At 46.6% G+C, this 27,782-nt stretch overlaps 1 protein-coding gene across 1 annotated transcript in view; it reads left to right on the top strand.

Moving 5' to 3' along the window:
- LOC139750304 (oxysterol-binding protein-related protein 1-like) overlaps window positions 1–27,782 on the top strand; it is a 745,131-nt gene that overhangs the window by 207,778 nt on the left and 509,571 nt on the right. The window lies entirely within an intron of this gene.

The following is a 27,782-nucleotide window of genomic DNA, read 5'->3' as shown; positions in this document are numbered from 1 at the left end:
TATTTTACACTTTTCGCTGTGATGGTTCTACTTGTGCTTATCAGAACTCGTCTTCTTGCTTCAAAGAGGTCAGTTAGTTCCTTTCTGATTACAGTTTTGAGGCTTCTAATTGACAACTCGTGTTGTTTTCAACATCACCCTTACTAAGTATAAGTTGGGTTAAAGCATCAGCTATGTCATGCTCACGGAGGCTTGTATGAGAGGGAATCCATAACAATTTGATTTGAATCCTTTGAACAATAATGTCTGAATATTTGTGTCTGGCTTCAGAGACCAGCATGTTACATTCTGATCTCGTGGTTGGTGTTAAGGGCAAGTGGTGAAGATAAAGAATCACAGATAATTAAACTGTCCGTGGCTGTGATTTCTACCTGCTCAAGAGCGATAAGTGTGGCGAACAATTCAGAGTGTAGAGTAGATGCCAACTTGTTTATACTAACATTTTTCTGTAATCTGACACCATTGTGGCTGGATCACAATGGCAGCTTTACCTGCCCTCACAGTGGCAGGGTCGTGAGAACCATCAGTACAGATGATGCACTGGGCTGTGTTGTGTTCAGTCTGGAGTTTCTGTATATGTTCATGACCGCTGGTCTTGGCCAAGTGTGGAAAGTGAAGATGGTAAGTAATTAGTTTCTTGGGTGGTTAAGTTTGTGTAGTGACGTCAAAGAGAGTTATCTGCCATGGAGGCAGGAAATCCTGCTGCTTCCTAATTTTGTACAAATCATGTACACCACACATTGTCATGTGGTTGGCTGTTACTTGGGTCCATTTAGAGTCACTTGTGCCATGGCATATGTAGGTTGATAATTCTTTATAGAGACAACACTATCTGGATCACCACGCTCAAGTTTCTGTCCGATCCTAAGATGGATATCAAGTATTCTGTCTTCAGCGCTGGGAATAACAAGGTCTTTCAGCATATTAAGTACTTAAGTGGACTTTGGGCACCCGAGTATGATTCCTCAGTCATCATTTTGCATTTTTTCAAGTTTGTTGATACCTTTGCTGTTGTTTAGGACCAAGACTGGTGCTGGGTAGTCTGTTACAGACCTAATATAAGCTAGGTACAGCATTTTAACCATTATATTTGCACCGTAATTAGGATTGTACCCTGCAACAGCTGTATGAGCTATTGAGTCTAACTGTTCATTGTCAGTTTAGTTTTTTTTTTCACACTAGATGCAGCACATGGGGCTGAGACACCAGGATATTGAAGGACAAAGTCAATCGGGTTTCCACCAATGGTCAACTCAGATGGTCCGCTCCTGCCGCTACCAGTTGGTTTATGTGTATGCCGTTGAGAATAGTTTGCATTTCACGATATGTTTTGGGATGTGTAAGAATATCATCAGCATAATTAATAGTGATATTAGGTAGGGGAGAGAGAATTCTACCTTCGTATTCCCTGCGTATTGTAGAAGGCGACTAAAGGGCGCGAGAGCAGGGAGCTCGAAACACCCCCTTCTTGTAGTTCATTTTCTAAAAGAAGGCGCATGAGAAGGAGCCAGGCGAGGAGTGCTCATCCTCCTCAAAGGCTCAGTCTGGGGTGTCTGAATATGTATGGATGTAAGTAACTAAGATGAGAAGAAAGGAGAGATAGGTGGTATGTTTGAGGAAAGAAACCTGCACGTTCTGGCTCTGAGTGAAACGAAGCTCAAGGGTAAAGAAGAATGGTATGGTAATGTCTTATGAGTAAAGTCAGGAGTTAGTGAGAAGACAAGAGCTAAGGGAGGAGTAGCGGTACTCCTGAAGCAGGAGTTGTGGGAGCAAGTGAGTGCAGAGAAATAGATTCTCGATTAATATGGGTAAAAATGAATGTGGATGGAGAGAGATGGGTGATTAGTGGTGCTTATGCACCTGGTTATAAGATCATGAGAGGCAAGTGTTTTGGGATCAACTGGGTGAGTGTGTCAGCAGTTTGGATTTTAAGAGGCTATGTATTAGTGATGGGTGATTTGAATGCGAAGGTAAGTAATGTGGCAGTTATTAGTATAATTAGGGGGCAAAAAGTATTCAGTATCATTAACAGAAACAGTGAGAAGTTTGTGGAGTTGAGTGCTGAAAAGGAACTGGTTGATACTTGGTTTAAAAAGGACATACACAAGTTTACGTATGTGAGTAGGCGAGATGGTTAGCGGGCATTATTGGGTAGACACATCAGTTGATGAGCGTGTAAAAGAGACTTTTGGATGTGAATGTGTTGAGAGGGGCAGCTGGTGGGATGTTTGATCACTACCTTGTGGAGGCGAAGATGATTTGTAGAGGTTTTCGGAAAAGAGGAAATAGTGTTGTCGAGAAGAGAGTGGAAAGTAAGTGAGCTTGGAAAGGAGACTTTTGGGGAGAAATACCAGGAGAGTTTAATTGTAGAATAGCAAAAGATGAGAGAAAATGAAGGAGGAGGTGGGAGAGGAATGGAAGGTATTTAGGAAAGCAGTGATGGCATGTGCAAGAGATGCATGTGGCATGCACAAAGTATGAGGTGGGCACATCAGAGGGGGCAGTGAGTGGTGGGATGAAGAATTGAAGTTGCTAGTGAAAGAGAGAGAAAAAAAGAGGCGTTCGAGCGGGCTTACAAGTAAGGAGTGCCTGGCGTACCCTTCATACGACCATTATTATTATTATTATTATTATTATTATTATTATTATTATTATTATTATTATTATTGCTGGACACTGACCGCATCCTTTGAGCATGACTATATTTCTTGGGTACGTCGGTATAACCCCTGAGCACGACGCGCAGTACGACCCCTGAGCACGACGCGCAGTACGACCCCTGAGCACGATGGTATGATTGCTATGCACGACCCTTGCATGTGAGTGATGGCTCGACGTTTGACCAGGCTAGATAAGACCATGTCTGGGATCAGGTCATGACACCTGAGGGTCGTACTACCATTGTACAGTCAGGCTCCTCAAGGGGGCTTGGCAGTGAGCAGGGGGAAGGATTTCTCATCCCTTTGATCTCCGAGGAAGGAGAAAAGTATTGGCTCCAGCGTCCTTTGGAGGGACGCGTCAACAGCAGCTTCTCAGTCGAGCTGTGACAACACCTTTGATGTAACAACACAAGGACTGGAAGCTTGACGCCCCCCTGACAACACTTATCTTGTGCGTCATCTTTAGATTTGTTTTTAATCTCTTTTTTTTCGCCTAATATACGGAATATCACTACGTGTTGTGTGTGTGTGTGTGTGTGTGTGTGTGTGTGTGTGTGTGTGTGTGTGTGTGTATGTGTGTGAAGGCTTACTGTTGCTGGATGGCACTTACTATTTCCTGCAGATCGAACTAATATGAATCTTCAAATGCAAGTCATGGAAAAAAGGAAGGTTTCATGTGATTAATATTCAGTATGTAAATATACATCTTTATTTGTGACTGGTATATGTAGTAAGAATATACATACAGGAGCTTAGCTGACGACTGTGTTGGATGCCTGTGTTCCCAGCCAAGCTGGGTGTGGCCTCATGTACATAAGGAGATGTAGCAACATTCATGTCACTAAACAAGTCTGCTAACATGAATGGAGAAAATTGGCGGGAAGATGAACCAGTGTCGGCAGGAGGGACGAGCGACACTTGAACGACACTACTCCAGTGGCGAAACTACATTACTCTTCAGGCCTTCCATTGATTCACTGGGACATTGGGCGTGTGTGCGTAGTGCTTGTCCCTTGCTTGGTGAAGATGCTGCTTGTGACCAGAGGATGTACCTCTCTGTATGCTGACACACACTTAGACTGAGATGCTCTGGATGAATCAGACATACTGACTTACTCATTCTGAGACGTACTGAGATAGACTCATACTCGGACAGACTCACAGTGAGGCAGCAGACATGAAGATAAAGACATGTTTTGTCCCATGTTCTGTTTCCCTCCTCCTCGCCTCTCGTGAGCCCATTGTTCTGAGACTCGTGTACATCCAGTGGCACTAGAGAGGAAGGCTACGTGTTCTGGTATCAGAGTTTCCATTGTCTGGGTTCTGCATGGGTCAGGAGGCTGGAGGGTGTCGGGTGTTGGCCCAGCAAGCTGACGCGGGCCCTGGAGCAAGAGATGGCATGTGGGGCGGCAGGAAAGACGCCAACAAATGACGATATGTAAATGACGTGTGTTTACCATTTACATTTTCCACTGTTGGATCAGTTCGGATTTTCATATTTTGTAACGTCATCCCACCTTCTGTGGGCCGCCATAGCAGCCTGGGCCCAGGTGTCCCGTCCACATTGGTGTGCCTGGTGACAGCCTAGCACACCTGGTGTTGTGTCACATGACTCGTTACGTGTAACAGATTACTACTCTCTGGTTGACGTTTGTCGCGCTTACACCAGTGATGTCACATTTGATTTCTACACACACACACACACACACACACACACACACACACACACACACACACAGAGGGGTCCTTTTTCCACATCCAACCATAACCTCGACTAACAATTCATGTTCAGAGATGGTGTTTGTGTTTAATCCAACATCAACACACCTGTTGCACGCCACAGGGACCTGGAGTGCCGAAACTGTGATGTTATGTGGTTCAAGGTCGGTCTCCCTACTACCACACTTTTCCTATGTTTCGCTTCTTGCTCTCCTAATTCTACATATTTTATTTCCTTCGTCGACTGTCTAAACTCCTGCCATGCGACTGTGACATCCTTTCACCCGCAAGCTGAGGTCCTCTACTTGGGGGATTTCAACGTTCACCATAGGGTATGGTTGAATTCTTCCCATGCGGAGGGTGGAGGGATTGAAGCCCTCACGTTCTCCATTCTCAGTGATTTAGAACAAATTATCTCCCATCCCACAAATATACCTGACCGCTGTGATGACTCTCCTGATATTCTGGATTTGTTTTTCACCTCTAATCTCTCCCGCTGTTCACACACAAACTCACACCCAGTTATTTCATCTGATCTCACTCGCGTGAATTTATTTATTTTAAAGGCGCCTCCCTCTCCAGTAGCCCCTCAACAAAGCTGACTGGAATAACTTACGTAATTTCTTTTCCGACTTTCCTCGTGTAAATTACTGTTTCTTATGTAGTGATGCTTGTGTCTCCGCCAGACGCATAACAGAGGTTATTCTTGCGGGAATGGAAGCATTTATCCCTCTTCCTCCAGCCCATGGTTCAACCGTTCCTGTTCTGAGGCCGTTCAGGCAAGGGATCAGGTATGTCAGGCTTGGAAAAACACTCTTTCCTTCTACTCCCATTGAGCTTTTATCACTGCCCGTGATCGCTGCAAGCACGTTATCTGTGAGGCGAAGTGCTCCTTTATTCAAAGGAAGTGCGAGACACCCAATTTTTACCACCCTGTCCACACTACTTCTGCATGTGTCACTCTTCATCCCTGTGTTATGTATTGTGTGAGTGAAGCTGTCAAGTCATGTGATGGTGTTATAGTAATGTCTGGAGTGGGAGGCACACCAGTGCTGGCCGACGTGTAAGATTAGTTCAGGGATGTGACAACGACCTGTAAGGACATACGTGTTCATCTCGAACGTTTATATGTGTAGTGAGAACGTTTGGCGAGTGTACGACAATACCAGGGTGCCTTACTAGGCTTCTCAGCTACATACGTGTCTATAACTGATGATAGATTCACATGTTCCACCTTGTTTCACCTGTATTTTGCTCAGAACCTCAACCATGACTCTGTAATGAACACACTTGCCGAGACGCCTCTACAATGCTCAAGTTAACAAGTGTCTGGGTAGTCACAGGTGTAGTTTGTCAAGTGTTTGGTTGTTTACATGCAACATGACACGAGACGTTCATATTTTTGTCAAACATGATTTTAAGAATTGTATTTTTTTTTTTGGTAATGTACGTACCAATTTTGAAATGAAACTCCGCCTCGCCAGAGGGTTTCGTGGGTCGAGACGTGTTGGTTAGACGTACATGTGGCAGACTGTGAGCCATGTGCTGGAGTGAGACGATGTAAGGCTGGGTCTTGCTGGGGGTCCGGGTGGTAACACCAGCAGGCCTACCAGACGCAGGTTCCTCTCTCACCTGCCTGCTTTTTCTACGGACCTGCCCCTTCTTCTGTTCCTGACGTCTCTCTCTCTCTCTCTCTCTCTCTCTCTCTCTCTCTCTCTCTCTCTCTCTCTCTCTCTCTGCACAGCTTCCGACCTTCTCCCAAATTTCCATATTTCGAATTCCGTTGTATATTTTAAACCCGTCACTGCTTACATGTCTGCCATGTTTCATATTTTACCTCCGCCTCTCTCTCTCTCTCTCTCTCTCTCTCTCTCTCTCTCTCTCTCTCTCTCTCTCTCTCTCTCTCTCTCTCTCCCCATGTGAGGGACGGGTCTCATATTGTGAGTCAGGCTGCCGTTATGCCTGGGCCAGATATCTCTACAGAGTTAGGAGGAGTTCGGGAGGAGGGAGGAGGGAGTCTTGCATGGGTGGACGCGGCTGGTGTGGTGCCAGACCTGCCTCAGGTAGGTGGACCCCCGTGCGGGTGTGCTGCCGTCCCTGCACACTCACACTGGTGGCCACCGTCCGCTGGAGACCCCAGTCCCCGTATTATAAGACGGCTGGAGACCACTGGTTGGCACCTCTCCCCGTGTTCTCATACCGTCGGCCACTACTGATGTGGCCTCACTGCCCGTGTTGTGACACGGCTGGCCACGTGTTGGGTCTCGTCTCGAATTTATAGTCTCTCGAGAGCCGAGGCGAGACGGTGCACAGAGTGATGCAGTCCCTGGGTCCTCCAGACCCTCGTGGTGTATCATGGTGTCGCGACCATCACCACAAACTGTGCTTTACCGTGGTGGTCGCTGAGGTTCCCTTGGTCGCTCACATCTACTCCGTATTTCCACAACGTCATATTCTTACACTAAGACTTATTACACAAGTATTCCTCCCTTCCTTTGGTCTAAACTATGATCGTCTGGCCAGACTCCCGGTAATGATGGACTAAATGTACGCCACACGAACACTAGAAACGTTTCCTGTGTATACAACTGTGACCTTCCTAAAGTGTCATCAGTGCTATGTAACTGTGTTATGACCCTGTATGCCTATCCTTCTTTGAGCACTAACTGCCATTTAGAACTGACCATCTGATTTCTATCACCAGGATTCGGTAAATATGTTTACGTAGATATTCTCTTGTTTACAGATTAGGTATGGCGGTGTTCATGTTTGTGTGGATGTTGATGACACGTCATTTCTCTCTAATGTGATTGGTTCCTAATATCTGTAGTCTCCTGTGATCACTGCAACTAGTAATGATTCTGGTGTTATTCACTATAATCTCCCTCGTTAGTCTCGTTCCATGCTTTTGTACATGATGTTTGATTCCACCTTCTTGTATGTGGAGCGAGAGGCGACGGCTCACGGTGCAGGTTGGATGTCCAATGTTGTTTGTATGGTAGGGCTGACAGTCCCCAGTATTGCATCGGTACCCATATACCACATCGGTACCCATATACCACATCGGTACCCATATACCACATCGGTACCCATATACCACATCGGTACCCATATACCACATCGGTACCCATATACCACATCAGTACCCATATACCACATCAGTACCCATATACCACATCAGTACCCATATACCACATCAATACCCATATACCACATCGGTACCCATATACCACATCAGTACCCATATACCACATCGGTACCCATATACCACATCGTACCCATATACCACATCAGTACCCATATACCACATCAGTACCCATATACCACATCAGTACCCATATACCACATCAGTACCCATATACCACATCAGTACCCATATACCACATCGGTACCCATATACCACATCGGTACCCATATACCACATCAGTACCCATATACCACATCGGTACCCATATACCACATCAGTACCCATATACCACATCAGTACCCATATACCACATCAGTACCCATATACCACATCGGTACCCATATACCACATCAGTACCCATATACCACATCAGTACCCATATACCACATCGGTACCCATATACCACATCGGTACCCATATACCACATCGGTACCCATATACCACATCAGTACCCATATACCACATCAGGTACCCATATACCACATCAGTACCCATATACCACATCAGTACCCATATACCACATCGGTACCCATATACCACATCGGTACCCATATACCACATCGGTACCCATATACCACATCAGTACCCATATACCACATCAGTACCCATATACCACATCAGTACCCATATACCACATCGGTACCCATATACCACATCGGTACCCATATACCACATCGGTACCCATATACCACATCAGTACCCATATACCACATCAGTACCCATATACCACATCAGTACCCATATACCACATCGGTACCCATATACCACATCGGTACCCATATACCACATCGGTACCCATATACCACATCGGTACCCATATACCACATCAGTACCCATATACCACATCAGTACCCATATACCACATCGGTACCCATATACCACATCAGTACCCATATACCACATCGGTACCCATAGACCACATCAGTACCCATATACCACATCGGTACCCATATACCACATCAGTACCCATATACCACATCGGTACCCATATACCACATCAGTACCCATATACCACATCGGTACCCATATACCACATCGGTACCCATATACCACATCGGTACGATTCACACTTCCAGAGCGACCTGCCATACTGTTGTTCATTATGAGCGAACATGTTTTCAGATTGTTGTAGTATATTATCAGACAGATATCCTGGTCTTCACCAATCGCTTTGCAGTTTCTGGCTACAATATCTCACACGATCATCTCGTCCTCTCGATATGTTGTCGTAAATGTGTTCCTGTAGTCAACTTTAATGATGTCACGTTGAGGTTGTGTGTTTGCCACGACATGTTTGCTCTAGCATGGTGTTCACAATGGTATCAAATTCAGTATCTGAATATCCATTGTTAATTAACATTTGCCGGACACGTCGAAGTTCTTGGTGTAGAAGTTGCCAGGTTGAGCAGACCATGATCACTCTCCTCACGTATGCATGAATGACGCTCTTCATGTCATATTGAGCACATTCACTTATGCCATTCATACATTTACCTTGGTCGGTGGGGATGTCTGTAAACGTCGGTGAGGGATGATGCTGTTGTGGCCCCTCATCATTACATCCAAGGAAGCAACCTTACCATTATTACTCAACTCTGATATAAATCTTCAGCGTGAAGTTTCTTGCAGTTGGTTACGAAGGTTTTCCAGTGAGCTTAAGTTACCGGGGACGACGATACGACCATGGAACTGGACCACGTGGGGACTATGGAACTGGACCAGGTGGGGACCATGGAACTGGACCGGGTGGGGACTATGGAACTGGTCCGGGTGGGGACCATGGAACTGGACCGGGTGGGGACTATGGAACTGGACCGGGTGGGGACCATGGAACTGGACCGGGTGGGGACCATGGAACTGGACCAGGTTGGGACCATGGAACTGGACCAGGTGGGGACCATGGAACTGGACCAGGTGGGACCATTGAGAAAGGGGGGGGGACGAACTCTGGGTATGATGGCGTGGCCTGAAATCCAACCTGGAGGGGTTAAGTCAAAAGTTGTGGCCATCAGACACAAGGGTTGTACCGTGGCGCTCATGTAGTAAGTGTTATCAAATAGCCTGACTTCCCAGTGGTTCTCGTAGCTTGAGCCAATCAGCTGGATGATTGTGTGTCTGGAGGGACGGTAAGATGGCACAACACAGGTGGATTATAAGGGTCTGCCAGCCAGCAATTGCCAGCACTTGTTCTTAAATGTCAGGCGTTTATACATGGCCAGGCATATGCCCTTGAGGACATATTTTCCAGATCTGTTTTTATGGTTTTATGTATATTTTTTTCGTCTTTGCAATGGTAAGTAATAGCCAGTGAGATCAGTGATATGTATACGTGGTCGATGCAGACGACAGGTTAGCCCTACATTGTTATTTCTGAACATTACCCACTGGTGATGATGTGGAGAGGTCAGACCCTAACATTAAACATGACCTGCTGGTTAATAATGTAATTCATATTGGATATTAAAATGCCGGTGCTTTTGTTGTGAGGAGAAAAAAGTCTTCGGTATTCTCAATGACTGTTTGATTCAAATGCTATTTATCATCACCATCTTCAGTGGGAACCTCACACGACGTCCAGAACAATTTTCGAAATCTGTTCATAAAGGAATATATCGACACTTGCAGAAGATCTCACTTATTCGAGCCATGTATTAAGGCCAGACATTGTTGTATGTTGGGCCGGGGTGAGGTGTGGGGGTCGGGGAAGATGGGGGGGGAGGGGGTTAGTTTGATTGGGGTTATGACGTCACCTGCCTCGCCCACCTAGACCCGTTCTTTTCCTAGGTCGGACATTGACATTGCCAACTTCGTCCTGGGGAGACAAGTGGAATTAACCTCATATATTAACTCACCTTTTTTTTTTTTTTACTCATGTATTGACGTCTCTTTAACTAGTGGTTGGGGACAGTTTCGCGGGCCTTGGGAGTGAGGTGGCGTCCCCAGGGACAGATGGTGTGGCGAGGTTAGAGGTTATTTAAGACGGGTTCCTGTGGTTCAGTCATCATGTGACCCGTCCACTGTGGACCACAGTCATCATGTGACCCGTCCACTGTGGACCACAGCTCACCTGGGATAATCCCGCTCATCCTGGGGATGAAAATCCTCGGCTGAGCGACTGGTTTCTAGTGGTTCCTGCTGCTGGATATTGGTCCATTAAAGCTGCCGTCCTGCTGGACCATCATCACACCCACCACCACCACCACCTGCTGGTCCATCATCACACCCACCACCACCACCACCTGCTGGTCCATCATCACACCCACCACCACCACCACCTGCTGGACCATCATCACACCCACCACCACCACCACCACCTGCTGGTCCATCATCACACCCACCACCACCACCACCTGCTGGTCCATCATCACACCACCACCACCACCACCACCTGCTGGTCCATCATCACCACCACCACCACCACCACCTGCTGGTCCATCATCACACCCACCACCACCACCACCTGCTGGACCATCATCACACCCACCACCACCACCACCACCTGCTGGACCATCACACCCCCACCACCACCACCACCTGCTGGTCCATCATCACACCCACCACCACCACCACCTGCTGGTCCATCATCACACCCACCACCACCACCACCTGCTGGTCCATCATCACACCCACCACCACCACCACCTGCTGGTCCATCATCACACCCACCACCACCACCTGCTGGTCCATCATCACACCCACCACCACCACCACCTGCTGGACCATCATCACACCCACCACCACCACCACCTGCTGGACCATCATCACACCCACCACCACCACCACCTGCTGGTCCATCATCACACCCACCACCACCTGCTGGTCCATCATCACACCCACCACCACCACCTGCTGGTCCATCATCACACCCACCACCACCACCTGCTGGTCCATCACACCCACCACCACCACCACCTGCTGGACCATCATCACACCCACCACCACCACCACCTGCTGGACCATCATCACACCCACCACCACCACCACCTGCTGGACCATCATCACACCCACCACCACCACCACCTGCTGGTCCATCATCACACCCACCACCACCTGCTGGTCCATCATCACACCCACCACCACCACCTGCTGGTCCATCATCACACCCACCACCACCACCACCTGCTGGTCCATCATCACACCCACCACCACCACCTGCTGGCTACACATCATCACACCCACCACCACCACCTGCTGGTCCATCATCACACCCACCACCACCACCTGCTGGTCCATCATCACACCCACCACCACCACCACCTGCTGGACCATCATCACACCCACCACCACCACCTGCTGGTCCATCATCACACCCACCACCACCACCTGCTGGTCCATCATCACACCCACCACCACCACCTGCTGGTCCATCATCACACCCACCACCACCACACCTGCTGGTCCATCATCACACCCACCACCACCACCTGCTGGTCCATCATCACACCCACCACCACCACCACCTGCTGGTCCATCATCACACCCACCACCACCACCACCTGCTGGTCCATCATCACACCCACCACCACCACCTGCTGGTCCATCATCACACCCACCACACCACCACCTGCTGGACCATCATCACACCCACCACCACCACCACCTGCTGGACCATCATCACACCCACCACCACCACCTGCTGGTCCATCACATCCACCACCACCACCACCTGCTGGTCCATCACACCCACCACCACCACCACCTGCTGGACCATCATCACACCCACCACCACCACCACCTGCTGGACCATCATCACACCCACCACCACCACCTGCTGGTCCATCACATCCACCACCACCACCACCTGCTGGTCCATCACACCCACCACCACCACCACCACCTGCTGGTCCATCATACACACTACCACCACCTGCTGGACCATCACACCCACCACCACCACCACCTGCTGGACGATCACACCCACCACCACCACCACCACCTGCTGGTCCATCACACCCACCACCTGCTGGTCCGTCACACCCACCACCACCATCTGCTGGACCATCACACCCACCACCACCACCACCTGCTGGTCCATCACACCAAATGGAGAAACTATATCGTAAATGAATTACGGTTGGGAAGATATTATTGATAATCTCTTATCATTTCCCTTATTATTATTAGTGGTGATGTGAGAAGGAGATGGAGTGAGTATTGTGAAGGTTTGTTGAATGTGTTTGATGATAGAGTGGCAGATATAGGGTGTTTTGGTCGAGGTGGTGTGCAAAGTGAGAGGGTTAGGGAAAATGATTTGGTAAACAGAGAAGAGGTAGTGAAAGCTTTGCGGAAGATGAAAGCCGGCAAGGCAGCAGGTTTGGATGGTATTGCAGTGGAATTTATTAAAAAAGGGGGTGACTGTATTGTTGACTGGTTGGTAAGGTTATTTAATGTATGTATGACTCATGGTGAGGTGCCTGAGGATTGGCGGAATGCGTGCATAGTGCCATTGTACAAAGGCAAAGGGGATAAGAGTGAGTGCTCAAATTACAGAGGTATAAGTTTGTTGAGTATTCCTAGTAAATTATATGGGAGGGTATTGATTGAGAGGGTGAAGGCATGTACAGAGCATCAGATTGGGGAAGAGCAGTGTGGTTTCAGAAGTGGTAGAGGATGTGTGGATCAGGTGTTTGCTTTGAAGAATGTATGTGAGAAATACTTAGAAAAGCAAATGGATTTGTATGTAGCATTTATGGATCTGGAGAAGGCATATGATAGAGTTGATAGAGATGCTCTGTGGAAGGTATTAAGAATATATGGTGTGGGAGGCAAGTTGTTAGAAGCAGTGAAAAGTTTTTATCGAGGATGTAAGGCATGTGTACGTGTAGGAAGAGAGGAAAGTGATTGGTTCTCAGTGAATGTAGGTTTGCGGCAGGGGTGTGTGATGTCTCCATGGTTGTTTAATTTGTTTATGGATGGGGTTGTTAGGGAGGTAAATGCAAGAGTTTTGGAAAGAGGGGCAAGTATGAAGTCTGTTGGGGATGAGAGAGCTTGGGAAGTGAGTCAGTTGTTGTTCGCTGATGATACAGCGCTGGTGGCTGATTCATGTGAGAAACTGCAGAAGCTGGTGACTGAGTTTGGTAAAGTGTGTGGAAGAAGAAAGTTAAGAGTAAATGTGAATAAGAGCAAGGTTATTAGGTACAGTAGGGTTGAGGGTCAAGTCAATTGGGAGGTGAGTTTGAATTGAGAAAAACTGGAGGAAGTGAAGTGTTTTAGATATCTGGGAGTGGATCTGGCAGCGGATGAAACCATGGAAGCGGAAGTGGATCATAGGGTGGGGGAGGGGGCGAAAATTCTGGGGGCCTTGAAGAATGTGTGGAAGTCGAGAACATTATCTCGGAAAGCAAAAATGGGTATGTTTGAAGGAATAGTGGTTCCAACAATGTTGTATGGTTGCGAGGCGTGGGCTATGGATAGAGTTGTGCGCAGGAGGATGGATGTGCTGGAAATGAGATGTTTGAGGACAATGTGTGGTGTGAGGTGGTTTGATCGAGTGAGTAACGTAAGGGTAAGAGAGATGTGTGGAAATAAAAAGAGCGTGGTTGAGAGAGCAGAAGAGGGTGTTTTGAAGTGGTTTGGGCACATGGAGAGAATGAGTGAGGAAAGATTGACCAAGAGGATATATGTGTCGGAGGTGGAGGGAACGAGGAGAAGAGGGAGACCAAATTGGAGGTAGAAAGATGGAGTGAAAAAGATTTTGTGTGATCGGGGCCTGAACATGCAGGAGGGTGAAAGGAGGGCAAGGAATAGAGTGAATTGGAGCGATGTGGTATACCGGGATTGACGTGCTGTCAGTGGATTGAATCAAGGGCATGTGAAGCGTCTGGGGTAAACCATGGAAAGCTATGTAGGTATGTATATTTGCGTGTGTGGACGTATGTATATACATGTGTATGGGGGGGGGGGGTTGGGCCATTTCTTTCGTCTGTTTCCTTGCGCTACCTCGCAAACGCGGGAGACAGCGACAAAGTATAATAAAAAAAAAAAAATAATCATTATTTGGGTTGCGTGAAGTAGTATGATATCGATTTCATTTATATAGGATAATTAGAAGTCAGTGTGTGGAGTTATCCACTGTGCTGTGGTCGACCTGTTGCAGGAGTAACACGTCAGACTATGTATCTGGTCGTGTTGGGTCGGTGAATGGATCAGTTTACCCTGACAGTCAGACCCTCGTTTTCTAACTCGCGGTGTAACTGACGCTGGTGGAGGAGTTTTAAGAATGGGAAACCTTCAGCACGGCTTCCAGTATTTCAACATGTGGACCACGACCTCTGCCTGCGAGGACGTGACCTCTGACATGACAGGGTCAGGTCCCGAGGCCGGGTCATCATGGCTGATGATCGTCATGTCGTAATGCTGATCATGTCAACAGTTGGAATCTGTACGACATTTTTCCCGACTTGATTCTTCTTCATCATTCGTGCCAGAGTTGGTCATGTCTTGGTTATTCTACATGTACAGGGTTATGTGATTTATGTGTAAGCTATTTGATACTACACATGCTGTACATATGACAGTGGTACATATTAAGTTGTGAGGGTGGTATGTGAGGTGTTATGATGCATAATAATAGGACAGTAAGAAAGACTGGATAATCCAGGTCTCAGAGAAACGTTTGCTCATATTTCTGGGTAGATTGGTCCCAGAGAAACGTTTGCTCATATTTGTGGGTAGATTGGTCCCAGAGAAACGTTTGCTCATATTTCTTGGTGTATTGGTCGCAGAGAAACGTTTGCCAATATTTCTAAGTGTATTAGTCCCAGAGAAACGTTTGCTAACATATCTGGGTGTATTGGTCCCAGAGAAACGTTTGCTAACATATCTGGGTGTATTGGTCCCAGAGAAACGTTTGCTAACATATCTGGGTGGATTGGTCCCAGAGAAACGTTTGTTCATATTTCTGAATCCTGGAAGCGTGTGTGAGCGTTTCTTTCTCTGGATGTTAGGGGGAATCGTAGCTTCAGTAGGTGTGGTGGATGCTGTATACTGGGGCTCTCCATGTAGGGTGGGGCGAGGGAGCGACATGACAGTTCACGAGAGAGAGAGAGAGAGAGAGAGAGAGAGAGAGAGAGAGAGAGAGAGAGAGAGAGAGAGAGAGAGAGAGTTTCCACATACTCCACTTGAGAGGGATTAAGGGAAGGTCAGTACATATGAGGACATGTGTCGGGAGGTGGGAAACACTGGAAGATCTACCCTATGTAGACGTCCTGGCCCCCCGGGGCTCGTACATCTCTCCCACCAGGAAGGCCCTGCAACCCTCTGAGATAAGGTGTTATCTCGACCTGTCCACGAGAAAGTAGAGCCTTTACCCCCCTTTTTCAGGAGGAGGGCGCGACCCTCGGAGATAAGGGTGTGAGGCGTTTGTCTTGATCCTCGACAGCTCAGGCCAGAGGCGAGGACGTCGTGGCTACGGTGATGGTGGTCAGGGGGTTCATCTGGGAACACCACGTTGGCCAGGTTACTCACAGACGCAGTCATCCCCAGCTTGATGACCCCAGCTTAACTTACTTACAGAGGTAGTCATCCCCAGCTTGATGACCCCAGCTTAACTTACTTACAGAGGTAGTCATCCCCAGCTTGATGACCCCAGCTTAACTTACAGAGGTAGTCATCCCCAGCTTGATGACCCCAGCTTAACTTACTTACAGAGGTAGTCATCCCCAGCTTGATGACCCCAGCTTAACTTACTTACAGAGGTAGTCATCCCCAGCTTGATGACCCCAGCTTAACTTACAGAGGTAGTCATCCCCAGCTTGATGACCCCAGCTTAACTTACTTACAGAGGCAGTCATCCCCAGCTTGATGACCCCAGCTTAACTTACTTACAGAGGTAGTCATCCCCAGCTTGATGACCCCAGCTTAACTTACTTACAGAGGCAGTCATCCCCAGCTTGATGACCCCAGCTTAACTTACTTACAGAGGTAGTCATCCCCAGCTTGATGACCCCAGCTTAACTTACAGAGGTAGTCATCCCCAGCTTGATGACCCCAGCTTAACTTACTTACAGAGGCAGTCATCCCCAGCTTGATGACCCCAGCTTAACTTACTTACAGAGGTAGTCATCCCCAGCTTGATGACCCCAGCTTAACTTACTTACAGAGGTAGTCATCCCCAGCTTGATGACCCCAGCTTAACTTACTTACAGAGGCAGTCATCCCCAGCTTGATGACCCCAGCTTAACTTACAGAGGTAGTCATCCCCAGCTTGATGACCCCAGCTTAACTTACTTACAGAGGCAGTCATCCCCAGCTTGATGACCCCAGCTTAACTTACAGAGGCAGTCATCCCCAGCTTGATGACCCCAGCTTAACTTACAGAGGCAGTCATCCCCAGCTTGATGACCCCAGCTTAACTTACAGAGGTAGTCATCCCCAGCTTGATGACCCCAGCTTAACTTACTTACAGAGGTAGTCATCCCCAGCTTGATGACCCCAGCTTAACTTACTTACAGAGGTAGTCATCCCCAGCTTGATGACCCCAGCTTAACTTACTTACAGAGGTAGTCATCCCCAGCTTGATTACCCCAGCTTAACCTCCTTCCCTGCAGATATACATGTGAGGGACTCCTTGCCCGAGGTGGGATACCCTCACTGTTGACCAATACATTAACGAGACGAGGCTGTCGGCGGCTGGCCTCCCGTGGGAGCCCTGCTCCAGTCACGTCGTCCTGGAAATATCCCAGGCTTCCAGCCGGCCCTGGTGTCGTGATCTGTGGCTTAGATCTCCAGGGGGTTATAAAAGGTCTGATCCTGCGAGTCTGATTTTGGAACAAGATTGATCGCCTTTTCCCGCGTCAGCGAGGTAGCGCCAGGAAAACAGACACAACAAGGCCACATTCGTTCACACTCAGTCTCTTGCTTTCATGTGTAATAAACCGAAACTACAGCTCCTTATCCCCATCCAGGCCCCACAGACCTTTCCATGGTTTACCCCAGACGTTTCACATTCCCTGGTTCAGTCCATTGAGGGCATATCGGCCCCGGTATACCACATCGCTCCAATTCACTCTGTTCCTTACACGCCTCTCACCCTCCTGCATGTTCAGGCCCCGATCGCTCAAAATCTTTTTCTCTCCATCCTTCCACCTCCAATTTGGTCTCCCGCTTCTCCTTGTTCCCTCCACCTCTGACACATATATCCTCTTTGTCAATCTTTCCTCACTCCTGCTCTACATTTGACCAAACCATTTTAATACACCCTCTTCTGCTCTCTCAACCACACTTTTTTTTTTTATTTCCACACATTTCTCTTACCCTTTCATTACTTACTCGATCAAACCACCTCACAACACATATTGTCCCCACACATCTCCTTTCCAACACATCTACCCTCCTTCGTACAATTCTATCTATAGCCCATGGCTCGCAACCATACAGCATTGTTGGAACCACTATTCCTTCATATATACCCATTTTTGCTCTTCCAGATAACTTTCTCTCCTTCCACACATTCTTCATCGCTCCCAGAACCTGTATGGCGCTGGACATGTCGGTCTAGTTGGATGCCATCGAGACAAACATGACCACCGCCATACAGCTCTTTAATGGCCTGTCAATGGAACGTAGACCTAATGCCGGTTTAGGACATGTAGCTTACACTAATTATATATATATATATATATATATATATATATATATATATATATATATATATATATATATATATATCTCGCTAAAAATCTTTTTCACCCTATCCTTCCACCTCCAATTTGGTCTCCCGCTTCTCCTCGTTCCCTCCACCTCTGACACATATATCTTCTTTGTTAATCTTTCCTCACTCATTCTCTCTGTGTGTCCTAACCATTTCAATACACCCTCTTCTGCTCTCTCAATCACACTCTCTTTATTACCACACATCTCTCTTACCACTTTTATTACTTACTCGATCAGACAGGAGGGTGAAAGGCGTGCAAGGAATAGAGTGAACTGGAACGATGTGGTATACTGGGGTGGATGTGCTGTCAATGGATTGAACCAGGGAATGTGAAGCGTCTGGGATAAACCATGGAAAGTTTCGTGGGGCCTGGATGTGGAAAGGGAGCTGTGGTTTCAGTGCATTATACATGACAGGTAGAGACTGAGTGTGAACGAATGTGGCCTATGTTTTCTTTTCCTAGCGCTACCTTGCGCGCGCGCGGGGGGAGGGGGGATGCCATTTTATGTGTGGCGGGGTGGCGACGAGAATGGATGAAGGCAGCAAATATGAATACGTACATATGTATATATGTATATGTCTGTGTATGTATATGTATACGTTGAAATGTATAGGTATGTATATGTGCGTGTGTGGGCGTTTATGTATATACATGTGTATGTGGGTGGGCTGGGCCATTCTTTCGTGTGTTTCCTTGCGTTACCTCGCTAACGCGGGAGACAGCGACAAAGTATAATACAAAAAAAAAGTTGGAAAGGATCACAGCTTAGCGCGTGATCAAATATAGTCCTATGAGTCCACGGGGAAATGAAACACGATAAGTTCCCAAGTGCAGTTTCGTGTAATAATCACATCATCAGGGGAGACACAAGAGAGAAATATAACAATCAGTTGATATACAACGAAGAGACGTAGCTAGGACGCCAATGGTAAACAAGCGTTCCCGGATGGTGTGTTTCGGGTCAAGCATCATGCCTGCCATAAAAGTTTTGTTACGTGAACAAGAAAGGAACTGTTTACAATTTTTTCTTGCAACAAAGCCTTCCAATTTTTATAGACCTTCAGTGATATTGATGCTACAATTCTTTGTCTATTTGATAATGGAAGATTCAGTTATATTTCTCATGTTAACGGAGTTACTCCAGTCAATACACTTTTCATAATTTTTAACATGATTGAATATGGCATTTGATTCGAGTCCCGTTCTTATATTTATATTGCTCAAGTCTAACAGAAAGATCCTTACCAGTCTGCCCAACATAATACATATTACATTTTTTACAAGGTATTGTCAAAACACAATCCACAGAATTTTCTGGTGAGGTTTTAAGATATTGTTTATATTATTGTTACTGCTAAAGTCTGCATTTAGATTAAAGGATTCAAGTAACCTCGGAAGTAATGTAAAATTATCAGTAAAAGGGAGAACTAAAAGGTTCTTGTTATCAAGGGAAGGTTTGGATTTGTCTTTATAAAAGGATTTCTTTGCCAACTTGAGGGATTTATCAATGAAAGATCTAGGATACTTTGACTTGGATCCTATAGAACAAATCTTCTGAAACTCATCATCTATAAATTCCGGACTGCAGATACGTAATTCCCTAAGGAACACCGACTGGAATGATGATGTTTAAGTCTGTCATTCATATATATATATATATATATATATATATATATATATATATATATATATATATATATATATATATATATATATTTATTTATTTATTTATAATACTTTGTCGCTGTCTACTGCGCTAGCGAGGTAGTGCAAGGAAACAGACGAAAGAATGGCCCAACCCACCCACATACACATGCATATACATACACGTCCACACACGCACATATACATACCTATATATTTCAACGTATACATATATATACATACTCAGACATATGCAGATATACACATGTACATAATTCATACTTGCTGCCTTCATTCATTCTCATCGCCACCCCACCACACATGAAATGACAACCCCCTCCCCCTGCATGCGCGCGAGGTAGCGCTAGGAAAAGCCAACATAGGCCACATTCGTTCACACTCAGTCTCTAGGTGTCATGTATAATGCACCGAAACCACAGCTCCCTTTCCACATCCAGGCCCTACAAAACTTTCCATGGTTTACCCCCAGACGCTTAGTTCAATCCATTGACAGCACGTCGACCCCGATATACCACATCGTTCCAATTCACTCTATTCCCTGCACGCCTTTCACCCTCCTTCATGTTCAGGTCCCGATCGCTCAAAGTCTTTTTCACTCCATCCTTCCACTTACAATTTGGTCTCCCACTTCTCTTCGTTACCTCCACCTCTGACACATATATCCTCTTTGTCAGTCTTTCCTCACTCATTCTTTTCATGTGACCAAACCAGTTCAAAACACCCTCCTCTGCTCTCTCAACCACACTCTTTTTATTACCACACATCTCTCTTACCTTTCATTACTTACTCGATCAAACCACCTCACACCACATGTTGTCTTCAGTCATCTCATTTCCAACACATCCACCCTCCTCCGCACAACTCTATCTATAGCCCACGCCTCGCAACCATATAACATTGTTGGAAGCACTATTCCTTCAAACATACCCATTTTTGCTTTCCGATATGATGTTCTCGCCTTCCACACATTTTTCATCGCTCCCAGAACTTTCGCCGTCTCCCCCACCCTATGACTCACTTCCGCTTCCATGGTTCCATCACCTGCGAAATACACTCCCAGATATGTAAAACACTCCTCTTCCTTCAGTTTTCTCCATTCAAACTTACCTCCCAATTGACTTGTCCCTCAACCCTACTGTACCTAATAACCTTGCTCTTATTCACATTTACACTCAGCTTTCTTCTTTCACACACTCAGTCACCAGCTTCTGCAGTCTCTCACCCGAATTAGCAGCCAGCTCTGTATCATCACCGAACAACTGACTCACTTCCCAAGCCCTCTCATCCACAACAGACTGCATGCTTGCCCCTCTCTCCAAAACTCTTGCATTCACCTCCCTGACAACCCCATCCATAAACAAATTAATCAACCATGGAGACATCACGCACCCCTGCCGCAATCGACATTCACTGAGAACCAGTCACTTTCCTCTCTTCCCACTCGTACACATGCCTTACATCCCCGTTAAAAACTGTTCACTGCTTCTAGCAACTTGCCTCCCACACCATATATTCTTGATACCTTCCACAGAGCATCTCTATCAACTCAATCATAAACCTTCTCCAGATCCATATATGCTACATACAAATCCATCTGCTTTTCTAAGTATTTCTCACATACATTCTTCAAAGCAAACACCTGATCCACACATCTTCTACCATTTCTGAAACCACACTGCTCTTCCCCAATCTGATGCTCTATACATGCTTTCACCCTCTCAGTCACTACCCTCCCATATAGTTTCCCAGAAATACTCAACAAACTTACACCTCTGTAACTTGAGCACTCACCTTTAAGCCCTTTGTCTTTGTACATTGGCACTATGCATGCATTCCGCCAATCCTCAGGCACCTCACCATGAGTCATACATACATTAAATATCCTTACCAACCAGTCAACAACACAGTTACCCCCTTTTTTAATGAATTCCACTGCAATGCCATCCAAACCAGCTGCCTTGCCTGCTTTCATCTTCCGCAAAGCTTTTACTACCTCTTCTTTGTTTACCAAATCATTCTCCCTAACCCTCTAACTTCGCACACCAACCCGACCAAAACACCCTATATCTGCCACTCCATCATCTAACACATTCAACAAACCTTCAAAATACTCATTCTATCTCTTTCTCACATCACCACTACTTGTTATTACCTCCCCATTAGCTCCCTTCACCGATGTTCCCATTTGTTCTCTTGTGATACATTCAACAAACCTTCAAAATACACATTCCATCTCCTTCTCACATCACCACTACTTGTTATTACCTCCCCATTAGCTCCCTTCACCGATGTTCCCATTTGTTCTCTTGTCTTACGCACTTTATTTACCTCCTTCCAAAACATCTTTTTATTCTCCCTAAAATTTAATGATACTCTCTCACCCCAACTCTCATTTGCCCTCTTTTTCACCTCTTGCACCTTTCTCTTGACCTCCTGCCTCTTTCTTTTATACATCTCCCAGTCATTTGCATTATTTCCATGCAAAAATCGTCCAAATGCCTCTCTCTTCTCTTTCACTAATAATCTTACTTCTTCATCCCACCACTCACTACCCTTTCTAATCAACCCACCTCCCACGCTTTTCATGCCACAAGCATCTTTTGCACAAGCCATCACTGCTTCCCTGAATACATCCCATTCCTCCCCACTCCCCTAACGTCCTTTACTCTCACCTTTTTCCTTTCTGCACTCAGTCTCTCCTAGTACTTCCTCACACAAGTCTCTTTCCCAAGCTCACTTACTCTCTTCACTCACTTCACCCCAACATTCTCTCTTCTTTTCTGAAAACCTCTACAGATCTTCACCTTCGCCTCCACGAGATAGTGATCAGACATCCCTCCAATTGCACCTCTCAGTACATGAACTTCCAAAAATCTCCCTTTCACGCGCCTATCAATTAGCACGTAATCCAGTTACGGTCTCTGGCCATCTCACCTACTTACATACGTATACGTATGTATATCTCCCTATATATTTATATAAATATTTAGCAGCGGATGGAACCATGGAAGCGGAAGTGAGTCACTGGGTTCGGGAGGGGGCGAAGGTTGTGGGAGCGTTGAAGAATGTGTGGAAGGTGAGAACATTATCTCGGAAAGCATAAATGGGTATGTTTGAAGGAATAGTGGTTACAACAATGTTTTATGGTTGCGAGGCATGGGCTATAAATAGGTTGTGCGTAGGAGGGTGGATGTGTTGGAAATAAGGTGTTTGAGGACAATATATGGTGTGAGGTGCTTTGATCGAGTAAGTAAAGAAAGGGTAAGAGAGATATGTAATAATATAAAGAGTGTGGTTGAGAGAGCAGAAGAGGGTGTATTGAAATGATTTGGTCACAAAAAGAGTGTGGTTGAGAGAGCAGAAGAGGGTGTATTGAAACGATTTGGTCACATGGAGAGAATGAGCGAGGAAGGATTGACAAAGAGGATATATGTGTCAGAGGTGGAGGGAACAAGAAGAAGTGGGAGACCAAATTGTAGGTGGAAGGATGGAGTGAAAAAGATTTTGAGTGATCGGGGCCTGAACATGCAGGAGGGTGAAAGGCGTGCAAGGAATAGAGTGAATTGGAACGATGTGGTATACCGGGGTCGACGTGCTGTCAATGGATTGAACCAGGGCATGATAAGCGTCTGGGATAAACCATGGAAAGTTCTGTGGGGCCTGGATGTGGAAAGAGAGCTGTGGTTTCGGTGCATTATTACATGACAGCTAGAGACTGAGTGTGAACGAATGTGGCCTTTGTTGTCTTCCTAGCTCTACCTCGCGTACATGAGGGGGGCAGAGGGTTGTTATTACATGTGTGACGGGGTGGCGATGGGAATGAATAAAGGCAGACAGTATGAATTATGTACATGTGTATATATGTATATGTCTGTGTGTGTATATATATGTATACGTTGAGATGTATAGGTATGTATATTTGCGTGTGTAGACGTGTATGTATATACATGTGTATGTGGGTGGGTTGGGCCATTCTTTCGTCTGTTTCCTTGCGCTACCTTGCTAACGCGGAAGACAGCGACAAAGCAAAATATATATATATATATATATATATATATATATATATATATATATATATATATATATATATATATAGAGAGAGAGAGAGAGAGAGAGAGAGAGAGAGAGAGAGAGAGAGAGAGAGCTGTATAACGAGCGCTTTCAAAATACACATTATGCCTTCCAATAGCAAGGACTCGACGATCAGCTGGGTTGACTGTTGACATGCCTGCCGCAACCAGGATTCGAACCCATGTGCTCGACCCTGGGCGGCCCGTGAATGCGTCACGGTCAGGAACGCTAACCACTGCACCACGAAGGTTCTTAAACGTTTGCTTTTAACATACTTTTCATTAATTGATGTGTGCATTAGTTGTTAGGAATGCATACAACAACAGACTAGTGGATCCTTTTATCTTATTTTCAGAACGTGATAGGGTTGAGTTTAGAAGTTGTAGTAACAAAACGAGGATAGTAACAGTTAACGTGGTCATTATGATTAGCTAGGGTCAAGGGGGATAGCTATGCCAGGGAATAGGTGGAGAGCATGTGTTACGACGATAGGGTATGTTAGATGTTAGAAATATTGGTTGATGACAGTCGGGTATGTTAGATGTTAGCAATATAGGTTGATGACAGTAGGGTATGTTAGATATTAGCAATATAGGTTGATGACAGTAGGGTATGTTAGATATTAGCAATATAGGTTGATGACAGTAGGGTATGTTAGATATTAGAAATATAGGTTGATGACGGTAGAGTATGTTAGATGTTAGCCATATAGGTTGATGACAGTAGAGTATGTTAGATGTTAGCCATATAGGTTGATGACAGCAGGGTATGTTAGATGTTAGCCATATAGGTTGATGACAGTCGAGTGTGAGGGAGTGAGGCGGGCGGGTGGGAGTAAAGTGAGGGTGTAGGCGGCGCGGGAGGCAGCCCAGCCCAGCCCGGCACGGCACAAGGCGAGGAGTGTCGGTCAACCAGGGCGGGTCGCCAGTGTGGTTTAGGCAACGCAGTAGAGTACACGTGCGTTCTTCGTTGTCCCCTAAACCTTTTTATCACTGGTGACCCCTGATCTGTGGGGCGTCCTAGCGGTGCCGTGGCGCCTGGAGTCTAGTGAGTGAGTGATCTGTGCAGCGTGATGTGGGGAGGCGCCCTGAGGGCGGTCGTGTGAGACAAGTTTACCTGTATTGTGTGGCGGCGGGAGCGGCTCCCGAACACGCGACACAGCCTTGCCTCACCCTATCTACTACTACTGGGTCACTCCTGACCCACCACACACACGGCAGCCGCCTTTATAACGCCGGTAACACACACACACACACACACACACACACACACACACACACACACACACACACCTCGCCCCTGGTGTGTACGTAACATAGGGTGTTACGTACGTGTGTGGTGGTGACACATGTAAGAGTGTAAACATGTCACACGCCCCACATGTGTTGTATGGCAGTGGTGACATCTAGTGTTGCCTTGTGTGGGGAGGAAGCAGAATACACCCACCTGACTCTGGGAGTGTAGTGGTGGTGGGTGTAGCGGACACATCTGCTCTACACCCACCTCATGAACACCTGAACATCCATTTCTGTGAATGACAGGGTTGAGGAGGTTCTGTTATTGTTCTGAATACATTTATAAGCAGGAGATTTAAACCATTGCCAAGGAGAAGCATTTGAATATACGTAAGTGCAGGAAAATTATTCCTTTACAGAAGTAGTGTAACTTTATTACTAATTGGGTAAGTCTCTCTCTCTCTCTCTCTCTCTCTCTCTCTCTCTCTCTCTCTCTCTCTCTCTCTCTCTCTCTCTCTCTCTCTCTCTCTCTCTCTCTCATAATGTTGTTGGTAAGTCATCAAAACCCTGCTTGTTAAGGTGGACATGTGAAGTAGGTTTATATTTCCTTCTCATTAGTGTTGTGTCCCCGAGTGAGACACAGTCCAACCCATGTTTATCTGGAGCAGATTTCGCATTGACGGAGCGTAAATTTACAACTGATTCTGAGTTTGTTTAACTGGTATTGATATGTACTTTTGACCCTATGCCAGCCTCCATATTGTCTGGGTCAGAGTACCACAGATGCTGTATGACCAGTTTCTGTGTCAGCGTCTTGCTGTGTATCCTCGCCCAGGTCGAGCATACTGAACCCTGTACAAATGTGACCCATGTGGAACCTAGGTCATGTGACCCATGTGGAGCCTGGGTTCTGTGACCCATGTGGAACTTAGATTATGTGACCCATTTGGAGCCTAGGTCATGTAACCCATGTGGAGCCTGGGTTCTGTGACCCATGTGGAGCTTAGATTATGTGACCCATTTGGAGCCTAGGTCATGTAACCCATGTGGAGCCTGGGTTCTGTGACCCATGTGGAGCTTAGATTATGTGACCCATTTGGAGCCTAGGTCATGTAACCCATGTGGAACCTGGGTCATGTGACCCATGTGGAGCCTGGGTTCTGTGACCCATGTGGAGCCTGGGTTCTGTGACCTATGTGGAGCCTGGATCATGTGACCCATGTGGAGCCTAGGTCATGTTTGGAGCCTGGGTCTTGAGACCCATGTGGAGCCTGGGTTCTGTGACCCATGTGGAGCCTGGGTCATGTATCCCATGTGAAGCCTGGGTCATGTGACCCTTGTGGAGCCTGGGTTCTGTGACGCATGTGGAGCCTGGGTTCTGTGACCCATGTGGAGCCTAGGTTCTGTGACCCATGTGGAGCCTGGATCATGTGACCCATGTGGAGCCTGGATCATGTGACCCATGTGGAGCCTAGGGCATTTGACCCATATGGGGCCTGGGTCATGAGACCCATGTGGAGCCTGGGGTCCTGTGACCTATGTGCAACCTCGGTCATGTGACCCGACCCAGCAAGTGTCGGACGAGCCCGGGATGCGTGACCCGTCGCCTCTAATCCAGGTAGACTCACACCGTCGCTCGTGTGTTGCATTTTTAACATTTTCTTTAAGAGTTAGAATAATTTGGCTCTGATGACGACAGTTATAATCATTAGACGATGGATGGGCGTTTGTGAGGTCAGCAGTGGCCTTCATGGTTGGTTGACGTGTGATATTGAACACTGTATATATAGTTAAGTAACAACTCACATTTATTATCTGTTCTGAGTATCAGTTGAAACAGTATTGATCATTGATGACATCATGACTGGTTTGGTTGTTAGCTGTCATTATTACTCTGAGGTATGTGTGGTGCTGCTGCGGTTCTTCCCTGGGATATGAATGCTTCCAGCCTCTGCCCGCCCGCCCGCCCGTCAGACATGGCCTCACACGGGGTGGCCCGGGGGCGTGCCGCAGCGCCCGCCATGCACTGTGTGTGTCTCGGATGGTTGTGTCATGCCGAACACAGCAAGCAGGTGCAGGAACTGTGTCCTGGGTTGACGGTACAGCAAGGTGAAGGCGAGCGGTACATAAGTGAAGGTTGTTGCTATATCGACATCATTCATGATGCCAGAGTTGTGGCTGAATGTAGGTAGAATAATACGAAACATTCTCTATGGTGTTGCATAAGACAGATGCTGCAGTGTGAGCACATGTACGGCTGAGATAGAAATCATAAGCGAGTTAAGATGTTATGTCTTACAACCAGACAGATAACAACAGTGTATGTTGGGTTATGATGGGGTTAAAGTGTGGGTTATGTTGCCATGATTGGGTTGAGGTTTGGGTTAGGTTGTTATGATGGGGTTGAGGTGTGGGTTAGGTTGTCATGATGGGGTTGAGGTGTGGGTTAGGTTGTCATGATGGGGTTGAGGTGTGGGTTAGGTTGTCATGATGGGGTTAAGGTGTGGGTTAGGTGTTATGATGGGGTTGAGGTGTGGGTTAGGTTGTCATGATGGGGTTGAGGTGTGGGTTAGGTTGTCATGATGGGGTT

The sequence above is a fragment of the Panulirus ornatus genome, chromosome 9 (assembly GCF_036320965.1).
Source record: "Panulirus ornatus isolate Po-2019 chromosome 9, ASM3632096v1, whole genome shotgun sequence".
Taxonomy (NCBI): Eukaryota; Metazoa; Arthropoda; class Malacostraca; order Decapoda; family Palinuridae; genus Panulirus; species Panulirus ornatus.
This window is presented reverse-complemented; position numbering and strand designations above follow the sequence as displayed.